Here is a 12,611-nt window from a genome sequence, read left to right as displayed (position 1 = left end):
ACGTGCCAGGTCTGAGCAACGGAGAGCTCTCCTGCCTCTGCCTTTGGAACTGGCCTTGGCCCAGAACACCACAGGGAACAGAATGCATTGGCTCTCCATTAAATACACTGCACTCATTCTCTCTTACAAAACAACAGCTCCCACAACCACCAAAGCCTGGCCAATCACCTCTAAGGTGAGGGGAACATTTGGCACTTGGGAATGCAGGTACTGCAGGATGCAAGTAGCTCCCACTGAAGGGAATTCCAAATGGCTTGTGCCAGAGCCTCTTAAAGGCACAGTTCTCCACAACAGTCACCACCATGAGCTGTTTCAACTGGCCCCTGGAAAATAGAGGGGCAGGGACTAGAGCTAAGATACAAGTGGCTTGATATTTTATTTATTTTATAGTTTGGCTGAGTTGCACCTGGCTCTGTACTGTTGTGGGGAAAGTAAAGGCAGATGGAAGCCACATTTATGCCCCTGCCCCCAATCCTGGGGTGGGCTAGGGGCTGGCCAAGGCTCAGTTTGTAGCTAATATAATTTACGCTTCTCTGCCTCCAAGCCCCAGGAGACATTCCAGCTGCCAGGGATAAGAAGGGTGACATGTGGCCCTTGTCTCCCATCTATACTGCAGGCCTGGATGGGGGTGTAATAGGGCCATTGTACTGACCCCAAACCCCACTCCCCCAGGGATTCCACTCACAAAAGGGGGAATCCTGAAGCACCTGGACCTGCCAGGTTTATACCTGCCCTGGAGTGTTGCAAAGCAGCTGGATTGTAATGGAGACCCTAGTCCAATAGCCAAGTATTCTAAAGCCAAAGGACCATATCCTGCTATGGTATACTGGTGTAAATCTGGAATATTTCTGCTGAAACCCATGGAGCTACTCCAGATTTACACCAGTATAACAGGGAGCTGGACTTGCCCAGTAATGTAGATGTCTGTGGTGGTTAGTTTTCATGGAACAGGGGTTTTCATATGAACCCTCATGAGTCACCCAGACCATTTCCCCCCCTTTTATTCCCAAAGCTTCACATTCTATAATTGTTCTGGTGAAGGACAAGGAGACCTGGATTTAGATCCCTTTAGAAGCCATCTGCTAATTAGATCATTGCTAAAGCCAGTGCCAGAAGCTCCCCCATCCCTCCCTCACCAAAGGCCCAGGAAGAGTGGGCAGCCAATCCTGGGTCTTGACTTCCAATCCTCAACCCAGTAATTCATTGAACAGACTGACAGGTATAGGGGCTAAGGACTGGTTAGTATAGGGGCCCAATCCTACAGACCTTGCTTATCCATAACCCCTACTGATTTACACGGGACAGCTGGATGCACATGGCATGAGATTATCAGGCTCCGAGGCCTTCAAAGTAAACGCTGACATGACTATCAGAATCCAGGTGTGACCAGAGCTGGTTTGCTGACTGACTGTCAGTGGGGTTGTATCCATCTGAAGAGCACTCGGCAAAGACAGAAGTGTCACTGTCTTCATTCCTGCTATCCTGTTGTCATGCATAAATTGCATTTTGGGAGAGCAATCGAAAGTGAAATACAGTACAATTATCACCCCTCCCACATGTCACTCAGCCTTTGACCTCCTGTTCTGTGGCTATCAGCCAAAGCCAGTTGCAATCATTAGAACTGGGCAAATGCTTCAGAAAAGTGTAAGTGAATCATCACTCAAATAAGAGATTGAATTTGCTTAGACCATACTCACCCCTTGTGTGTTCACCCTCTTCAAATATCCTGGCACATTAGTTACTGGCAGGACTACTCCCGGAGGCTGCGGATTTTACACAAACCGTAAAGGATGACTGCAGAAAGCAAATTTCAAATGGGTTGTTTCTATACTGGAAACCTGACTCGGTGAGTTACACTCATCCAATCAGGGAAATGGAAACATACCATGTAATTTATGTGTCAATCAAAACCAAACATCAGAGCTCAAAGTGCGGAGGCTTGATACTCACAAGAAACCGCCTGTAAACAATGCACAGGCCAAGACTGGTTCCAGAAAGTATTCAGCATGTAGTTCCACATAACACATTTTTGGGGCCAGTTAACCTTTGTTTCAGAAGCTGGTTCAAAGGTGGGGCTGTGGTCTGGCCAGCTGAAAAATCGCATACATAGCCTCCTCCCTGGGTCAGATCTTGGGTTGCATTAGGGCAGTTTTCTATACTCTGCAAGCACAAAGGTGCCCTAAAGCCAGCTTACTTCTGCCTCTCCAGAGCAGGGAGGTCCTCAGCTGGTGCAAAGCTGCCATCCCAGCACCTCCTCAACTGGTGCAGAGGGCATAGCGGGGGAGGAGGGGTCCTGAAGGATGACACTCCCTCCCAGCTACTATGACTGGCATTGTCATGGACCAGGACTCCATTTTACAAACATAACAAATGGGTGGTCCCTACCTCAAAGAGGTGTAACACCCCAAGGGGGCTGTTGGCAAGTGGCGTAAATTAGAACTTCAGGCTGGGGACTGGTCCACAATAATGCAGAGTGGCCACAAGGCAGGCAAATGCTAAGGTGGTGGAAGCCATCTTTGTATCCCTCCCTTTCTGGCTGAACCAAGTGTCTCTTGGCTGAAACTGAGGCTCTGGCCCTTTCTTGTCTGGTTGCAGCCAAATCCCTTTGCCAGGTTTTAGAAGATGGTGGCTCCTACTTGCCTACCACCCCTGTCTTTACTTTTCTCTATCCCTCTTCTTTAAGGCTCTTCTCTAGCCACTTTTGCCCCACCCTTTGTATGTCCCCAGGTTCTCTCTTCTCAGTGCCCAGGGGGCATCCTTTCCCAAACTTGGGTTCTAACACTCAGCAAAGAAAACTGCGTAATATATTTTAATTGCTGGGATGAAGCAGAACAATCCCTTGTTTACTGAAGTAAGAGACCAGCACGGTGAATCCCCACGACTGAAGGTCACCCCATTCAACCAATGTTTGTTTGTTCCCACGCTCCTTCCATTTTGTGTAGAGACCCTTGAGTAGGTGAACACTTCATTTCCAGCTTTGGAACAATTAAACATCTCCTGCCTTACTTTGTGTGTTGTAAATACCTGTCACTTACTGGGCACATTCTTCAAAACTTAAATTATGCCTACAGGGTGGTTGTGTGGTCTAGTGACTGGAGCTCTGCATTAGGAACCTCTACCCCTGGGTTCTAGTCTTGGTGCTGCCATTAACTCACTGTGTGATCTTGGGCAAGTTATTTATTCTCTCTGTGGCTCCGTTTTCCCATTTCAAAACTGGGATACTGCTGCTTACACAGCCTATTGAAATGTCTTGATTTCTATGGATGAAAAGCTCTGTAGAAATGCTAATGTGACAGCCGCCATCTTGGCTGACGCACTGGGGATTGAACCAGGGACATAGGGCGCTGACAGTGTGAGCTGTTTGAGCTAAAGAGCCAAGGCTCCGTAGCCAGGGGCTGTAACTGCTCATGTCTTCTACAGAGTGGGATGTGTACTATACTTGCCAGTGTGCGACACTAACATTATTTCATAGTATGATTTTGAAGCAAACCCCTGCAAGAACTAAGCATTAAAAGTGAAGTCAAATTGTTTAGAGTTTCTATTATCTCGTTTATGGTTAAGGGAATGAGGGGTAGCAGCAGGACACTTACAGGAGCAGCAAACTACACAGCAGTAACTTATATCTAAACAGACCTTGTGGCGACCTGAAAGCTTCTAGCACCAGCATCCTTCCCTTAAGTCTGGTGACTGCATGCTTGCCCCTCTTTCACTGGCTACCGCCACCCCACTCTTCTAGAACCTTCCCATTCCCTCAGGCCCTGGGACATCGCTCCCCTGCTACTGCTCTCTTCTGTACCATCTCCCTGGTCCCACATGGATGCCAAATGATTTATTTCATGATCTTAAGGGAAGGAAGGAGTGGGAGCAGCGAAATAGAGCTAACAGACTTCAGTCAAGCAGACGTTAACAAGGACTGGAAACTTGTAGGTAAGGTCCCATGGGAGGAAAATCGAAGGGAAAAAGGAGTTCAGGAGAGTCGGCAGTTTCTCAAGGAGTCAATATTAAAAGCACAATTGATATTAACAACAAGTGGGAAGGAACACAAGCCAGAATAAGAAAAGAACAGGTTAAAGAATATCATAGTGGCGCGGCAGCATCACTGTAGTCAAAGTCGCATCACAACTTGGTTTAATGGTTGACCATTCTAAGCCCTTTAAAATTGACATGCTTAGTCAGATTCTTTTGAAATGTGGTATGCCTTGGGAAAGTTCAGGGCAAGGCGAGTGACACATATTTGGGGTCAATTGAGCTAAGTGTTGTGGAGATATAAGTCTCCCCCCCACACACACACATGCAAAAAGCTATTTTTCAAAAAGTTTCTAGGGTTTTTCTGCTCAGAATTAAGATCAAACTATCAGTGTGATGCAGGTCAAAATGGTATCAGTCTTTCAAGTTTTACCCAATGTAGTGCATGGCACCCACTAAATCTTTGGGAGACCTCAGCTGAGAATGATATTTAAGATATTTATGTACCTTTTTTAGTGTGTATGTGCCAATACAGAAAAATGGCTACAGGGTTTCCATTCCCAACACTGAATATACTTTAAAGCAGTTCTTTGAATCTGAATTGTTGCAAAGATTGCCTGGAAATTTGGTGTGCCACATTCCAGGAGGTGCAGCGCAGTGTTAGTGATCCAAATTTTGGATAATTTGACTGAGGGAGTTCCCGAGTTACAGAGTCCTCAAAAAACCTGGTTTTCTTCTGCTGCCTTGTACTGTTAACCTGAAAGGTACTAATGACTGACCTGGTTGGAATTGATGGCTGTGAACTCACCCTTCAATTAACATAAGTACAGATAAGTTAATCACAAGCTGCCACCTAAGACAAAATGAGTTTTGGACTGAGTGACTGGAGGTGGGTACAGTTTATGAGTCAGGAGCAGCAATTTTATTTCAGAGGAAATGTATTCAAAGTCTTTGGGTGGGGTGAGGGGTGGGCTTAGGCATGTTAATGATTCCTGGGAGGGGAGGGGTAATTAGGGAGTGGAGAAGTGGGGGAATAGAGGGGAAAGGGGTTTGGGGCTGAGGTGAGGGGAGGAGAGTTATGGGGATGGGTGGTATGGGAGGGGAGAGAGCCTGGGGGCTCAGGTGTGGAGTTAGGGGAATCAAGGGGTGGGACAGTGCGAAGGGGGGACGTGGAAGTGAGTGGCAAGGGGACTGGAGAAAAAATAGGGCCAGAGGCACCTATCAGCCACACATTCTCCCTTCCCATGGGTGCCCCACTCTTGCCCTCCTTGGGGCATCTGAGCCCACATATATGAGCTGAGATATGGGGGGCCTTGCCCCTCTGGGGGCATATGAGGCCCTCTCACTTTCCCCCATGTGTGTGCCAGGATCTGGGGGGCCTGTGCCCATCTACAGGAGTTGGACCCCCACTTTACTCCCTAATGTGAGCCAGGTTTGGGGGACTGCCCTTTTGGGAGGGTCTCAGGTCCCCTCCCTGCCCCTCATATGAGTCAAGATGTGGCAAAGTCCTGCCCCTTTGGGTGGGGCGCACAGAAGGGGTATATTTCATGCTATCACAGGCTCTAACACACTCAGGAGTGGGATGGGAACATCCCACTAAGGTGAATGGAGTGGTTCACATGTTTCAGAGCTATTGTTTCAGGTTGTATTCCATGGGATGTTCTCATTCAGTTGAAAACCCCCAACTGTGGTGAATGAGCCACTTCACACCATTCAGAGTCTCCTATGCTGCAGATGGGTATGGAGAGGAGCCCTTTGCCCTCCATCCCCATCTATCTTTCCTGTTAAAAGGACATTTCTAAATGCTCTAAAATCTGCATACTTCTACGGATTTTCAAGGAAATGTGCTATGCCTTATGAGAGTGCAGAATAAGCCCCCCAAAAAACAACCATTTTTCAGAAAGTTTCTAGGGGTTTTTTGAGTGTGCAGAGCTAGAGATCAAACTATGACTGTGATACAGGTCAAAATGTGGGTCATTTTTTACCCAAAGTAATGCATGGGTTTAGGGGACCCAAATTATGAATGGAATTTGAGAAGTCTGAGTTGATCAAAAGTCAAGCTTCTAAAAACCAGGAAATGCACAGTTAAGGTTGCTCATGCAAATCATTCCCAGTGGCTACTGCCAGCTCCAGGGGACCAGAGGGCAACCTTTCCCTATTTGTCCTTTAATAGTGCTAGATGGAATCCTGTGGGGAAAAGAGACTGAGTTGTAAAACAAGGAGAAGAGCTTGAACATTTCAGCAACTTTGGGACTGGCAGAGTAAAGTATAACAGAGCATATTGAGGCATTGATGAAAGAGGGCGGAATTAAGGCTACATGGGAAACCTTAACTTTGCATTTCCTGGCTTTCAGAACTTGAAGTTTTGCACAACTCAGAGTTCTGGAAGAGGATGACATGCCACCAAGCAACCTTAACTTGGCATTAACAAAGTTTTTTGCCACTGAATTTAGATAAATGAGATGTAATCAAAACTGCAGGGCCTGAGAAAATTTACCCGAGTGTACTTAAGGAATTAGCTGAAGAAATCTTGGAACTATTAGCAATTATCTTCGAGAACTCATGGAGGAGTGGGGAGGCCCTAAAGGATTGGAGAAGGGCAAATATAATACCTATTTTTAAAAAGGGGAACAAAGAGGACCTGGGGATTTATACACCAATGAGGCTAATTTCAATACCTGGAAAGATACTGGAACAAATTATTAAACAATCAGTTTGTAAGCACCTAGAGGATGATAGAGTAATAACCAATATGGATTTGTCAAGACCAAATAATGCTAAGCTAATTTCCATCCTTGAGAGGGTTACTGACCTAATGGATAAAGGGAAGGTGTAGATGTGATATGTTTTCATGTTAGCAAGGCTTTTGACCCAGTTCCACATAATATTCTCATAAGCAAACTAGGGAAATGTGGTTTCAATGAAATTACTATAAGGTGGATGCACAACTGGTTAGAAGACCACACTCAAAGGACAGTAATGAATGGCTGATTGTTAAACTAGTGGGATCCTGAAGGAGTCAGTCCTGTGTCTGGTACTATTCAATATTTTTATAAATGTCTTGGATAATGGAGTTGGGAGTATGCTTATAAAATTTGTGAATGACACCAAGCTGGGAGAGGTCACAAGCACTTTGCAGGGTAGGATTAGAATTCAAAATGACCCTGACAAATTGGAGAATTATTCTGAAATCAACAAGATGAAATTCAATAAAGACAAGTGCAAAGTACTTCACTTAAGAAGGAAAAATCAAATGCACAACTACAAAATGGGAATAACTGCTTAGGATAGTACTGCTGAAAAGGATCTAGGGGTTACAATGACTCACAAAGTGAATGAGTCAACAATGTGAGACAATTGAGAAAAGGGCTAATATCATTTTGGGTGTATTGATGGAAGTGTGGTATGTAAGACACAAGAGGTAATTGTCCTGCTCTATTCAGCATTGGTGAGGCCTCAGCTGGAGTACTGTGTCCAGTTCTGGGTACTACACATTGAGAAAGAGGTGGACAACTTGGAGAGAATCCAGATGAGAGCAACAAAAATGATCAAAGGTTTAGAAAACCTGACCTAGGAAAAAAGGTTTAAAACAACTTGGCCCATTTAGTCTTGAGAAAAGAATGCTGAGGGGGACCTGATAACAGTCTTCTGATATGCTCAGGGCTGTAGTCAAGGCTGATTCCCCACTCTGGCACTTCAAGTGCAGGAGGTGGGGGCCTGCAAGGATTCTAAAAATTAATACTGACTACTCCAGGCTTGTATTAAACTCCCAAGGTTACAGCTTCTCTCTGACCTTGGACGTGTAGATGCTTCCACCACCCAAATGCAAAACCCCTTGGAACCCAGGAGGGCACACTTGGGAATTCCTTTCTGTGGGGTACCCTCAAGCCCTTTCACATACCCCCTCCGGGGAAGAGCTGAGAAGGAAAACAAAGGAAATTAGCTGTGGTCTCCCAGCTAATTAAACAACATATGCACACACCTCCTAGGAAACCAAAAATCCAATCCTGTTCTTAAAAAAAGGTAAATTTTATTAAAAACAAAAAGAAAGAAAATACATCTGGAACTTAGGCTTTTGCTAGATTTAAAAAACCCACTTACAAAAATTAAACATCAAGAATAACCTTCTTGAGGTCCAGCTTAAAGGTTACAAGGAAAACAAAAAAACATTTGTGGTTAGCACAGAGGAGTCCACAAGCCAATAAGAAATAAACAGAAATAAACCTAATCACATCTTTCTAAACATTCCTGATCTACTTACATATATGGGTTGTTAAATAAGTAGTTCTAGATATGATCTGATGATTTTCATATCTGGCCTTCAGCTTCTCACAGCATAACTGCTCCCTGTTCCCCTCTTTCTAGCACACAAAGGGGAAGGTTTTTTTCCAATTTTAAAAAGTTCTAGCCATCCCCTTGGTTCTTTTGGTCAGGTGCCCATTCTCTTTCTTTTACCTAGGCAGGGAGATTTTTTTAACCCTTTACAAGTAAAGCAAGCAGAGAACAGCCACCAAGAGAGGCTTTATAGCTAACTGGCTGGCTGGGTGTCCATAAAAGGAAGCTACTCCCCCCCCCACCACCTTCATTTATTACAGCTGTTATAAAGAGGATGGTGATCAATTGTTCTCCATGTCCACTGAAGGTAGGACAAGAAACAATTAGCTTAATCTCCACTCAGGGAGATTAGATAGTAGGAAAAGCGTTCCAACTATCAGGATACTTAAGTACTGGAATAGGTTTCAAAAAGGTGACGTGGAATCCTAAAATATTTAAGAACAGATTAGACAAAACATTTATCAGATAAAGTCTAGGTATACTTTTCCTCAGTGCAGAGGGCTGGACTAGATGACCTGTCAAGGTCCCTTCCAGCCCTACATTTCTATGATTTAATTGCAGTTCTACAGTGAAGAGTGATGGCATTTATGACATTTGGGGATTCCCTGTTTCCTCCCTCTCCAACACAAATGTGCTCAATGTTCAAGCAAAAACAAGCCTTTTGCCCAGCAAATTTATCCTGGGATCTGAGAGTCAAGCTGGGCTTTTCCTGGCTCAGGTGGTAAAATTGATGCACTGGGAACTGTTTAGCTATTTTGCTGATCATGGTGTGCAAGAAGGACTGGACTTGAGCTCATTCTTGGGGCTATAATGCAGGGTTAGCAGGAAGAAATAGTGAAACATTTCATGCACCTATCTTCCATGAATTTATCTAATTCTTTTTTGAACCTAGTTATACTTTTGGTCTTCACAACATCCCTTGGCAACGAGTTCCACAGATTGACTGTGCATTGTGTGAAGAAGCACTTCCTTATGTTTGATATTAATAGGCATCAGGTTTAAAACATTGGGTGACCCTGGGTTCTTGTGTTATGTGAAGGGGTAAATAATACTTTCTCTGCACCAGTCATGATTTTACAGACCTCTATTGTATCCTTCCTCAGTCATCTTTCTTCTAAACTGAACAGTTCCAGCCTTTTTAATTTCTCCTCATATGGAAGCTGTTCCATACCCATATCGCTTTTGTTGCCCTTCTCTGTACCTTTTCCAATTCTAATATATCTCTTTTGAGATGGGATGACCAGAACTGCACATAGTGTTCAAGGTCTGGGTGTACCATTGATTTATATAGTGTCATTATGATATTTTCTGTCTTATTATCTATCTCTTTCCTAATTGTTCCTAACATTATGTTATCTTTTTTTTTAACTGCTGCTGCACATTGAGCAGATGTTTTCAGAGAACTGTACAAAGTGACTCTGAACTATATTTCTTGAGTGATAACAGCTAGCTTAGACCTCATCATTTTGTGTGCATAGTTGGGATTATGTTTTCTAATGTGCATTACTTTGCATTTATCATCATTGAATTTCATCTGCCATTTGTTGCCCAGTCACCCAGTTCTGTGAGATCCCTTTGTAACTTTTTGCAGTCAGTTACTATCTTGAGTAATTTTGTATCTTCTGCAAACTTTGCCACCTCACTGTTCACCCCCTTTTCCAGATCATTTATGAATATGTTGAACAGTATTGGTCCTAATACAGACCTCTGGGGGATCCTGCTATTTACCTCTCTCCGCTGTGAGAACTGACTATTTATTTCCACCTTTTGTTTCCTGTCTTTTAACCAGTTACTGATCCATGAGAGGACCTTCCCTCTTATCCCATGACTGCCTACTTTACTTAAGAGCCTTTGGTGTGGGACCTTGTCAAAGGCTTTCTGAAAGTCCAAGTACACTATATCAACTTGATCGCTCTTGTCCACATGCTTGTTGACACATTCAAAGAATTCTATTAGATTGGTGAGGCAAGATTTCCCTTTACAAATGCTCTGCTGTCTCTTCCTCAACATAATGTGTTCATCTATGTGTCTTATAATTTTGTTCTTTACTATCATTTCAACCAATTTGCCTTGTGCTGAAGCTAGCCTTATCAGCCTGTAATTATCAGGATTGCCTCTGGAGACTTTTAAAACTTGGTGTTACACTAGTTACCCTCTAGTCATCTGATTATACAGGCTGATTTAAGTGATAGGTTATGTACCACAGTTAGTAGTTTTGCAATTTCATATCTAAGTTTCTTCAGAACTCTTGGGTGAATTCCACCTGGTCTTGGTAACTTAGTACTGTTTAATTTATCAATTTGTTCCAAAGCCTCTTCTTTTGATACCTCAATCTGGGACAGTTCCTTAGATTTGTCTTCTAAAAAGAATGGCTCAGGTGTGGGAACCTCCCTCACATCTTCTGATGCAAAGAATTAAGTTAGCTTCTCCACGATGACCTTGTGCACTCCTCTAGCACCTTGATCATCCAGTGGCCCCACTGATTGGTTGGGAGGGTTCCTGCTTCTGATGTACTCCAAAAATTTTTGCTGCTAGTTTCTGTCTTTTGCTAGTTCTTTTTTGGCCTGTTTAATTATACTGTTGTACTTGCCAGAGTTTATGCTCCTTTCTATTTTCCTCAGTAGGATTTGAACTTCCAATTTTTAAAGGGTGTCTTTTTGCCTCTACCTGCCTCTTTTGCTCTGTTGTTTAGCCATAGTGGCATTTTTTTGGTCTTCTTACTTTTTATTTATTTGGAGTATAAAGTTAGTTTGAGCCTCTATTATGGTGCTTTAAAATAGTTTCCATGTAGTTTGCAGGCATTTCACTGTTGTGACTCTTCCTTTTAATTTCCATTTAACTAGATTTCCTAATTTTTTGCATAGTTCCCCTTTTTAAAGATAAATGCTACAATCATAGGTTTCTTTGGTATTTTTGCTCCTACAAGAATGTTAAATTTATTACATTATGGTCGCTATTACCACACGGTTCAGTTGTATTCACCTTTTGGACCAGCTCCTGTGAGCCATTTAGGACTAAATCAAGAGTGGCCCTGAATGGACAGTACATTATTGGAAATACCCATTCCTGGTGGTCTAGACTGGTGGCTCTCAGCCTTTCTAAACTACTCTATCCCTTTCAGGAATCTACTTTGTCTTGCGTAACCTCGAGTTTCACCTCACTTAAAAACTACTTGCTTACAAAATCTAACATAAAAATACAAAAGTGTGAATCTACTTTGTCTTGCGTAACCTTGAGTTTCACCTCACTTAAAAACTACTTGCTTACAAAATCAAACATAAAAATACAAAAGTGTCACAGCACACTAGTACTGAAAAATGATTTACTTTCTCATTTTTACCACATAATTATAAAATAAATCAACTGGAATATAAATATTGTACTTACATTTCAGTGTATAGTATATAGAGCAGTATAAACAACTCATTGTCCGTGTGAAACTTTAGTGTGTACTGACTTCGCTAGTGCTTTTTATGTAGCCTGTTGTAAAACTAGGCAAATATCTAGATGAGTTGATGGACCCTCTGGAAGATATGTACCTCTGGTTGAGAACCAGTGGTCTAGATGACCTCCTGGTCCCTTATGGCCTTAAAGTCTATTAGTCTATCACTTGACCATGTCCTGCTAACTTAAAATGAGGGAGGGGCCAAAGCCAGAAGTCTCTATTTACAGCTCTGAAAGGTCAGATTCACATCTGCTGCTGAATCTGAACCTCAGGCCCATCTTCATCACAGCAGATGTAGGATTTTAGGGTAGATTGAAGACAGGATATCAGGTGGCTTTACAGATTTTGATGGAGGGGTTATGCCAGTATATAAGGAATAGCAAGTGAAGAGATACCTGTGGGCAAAGCGGACAAGTAGGTGATCTGAGAGTTAAGGGTCTGGAAATGTTCTCTGGCCTGGTGAAAAGTCCCTTATTTATTCTAGTCTGCTGGTTGTGACATTTGCCATCTTCCGAGCAAAAACAAACCCACTTTCTCAGCGTTTCCTTTTGTACCCATCACTGCGGCATCTAAGCGCTTATGTAATACTGGCTCTTATTTATGTTTGCGCTCTTCATTTCTTTTTCACTTGTCTTTGTTCTTGGATGCAGAAACCATTGCTTCTGGAAGATTTCAGCTCTACAAAATTAGCAGGCCCTCTTCTCTTCCCCATGAGTGGAGGATGGGGTGGGGGGGATCTTTACCAAGCTTGAGTACAGGCATTGAAAGAAAAGTGGCATTTAAATGTTAATTATGTTGGCAAGTTAAACAGCTACTTCTTGTTTACCACTGTGAGATTCTCATGGCCAAAGGTAACTCCTTACAG

This window comes from Natator depressus, chromosome 9 (genome assembly GCF_965152275.1).
Source record: "Natator depressus isolate rNatDep1 chromosome 9, rNatDep2.hap1, whole genome shotgun sequence".
Taxonomy (NCBI): Eukaryota; Metazoa; Chordata; order Testudines; family Cheloniidae; genus Natator; species Natator depressus.
Note: the sequence above shows the minus strand (reverse complement) of the source record.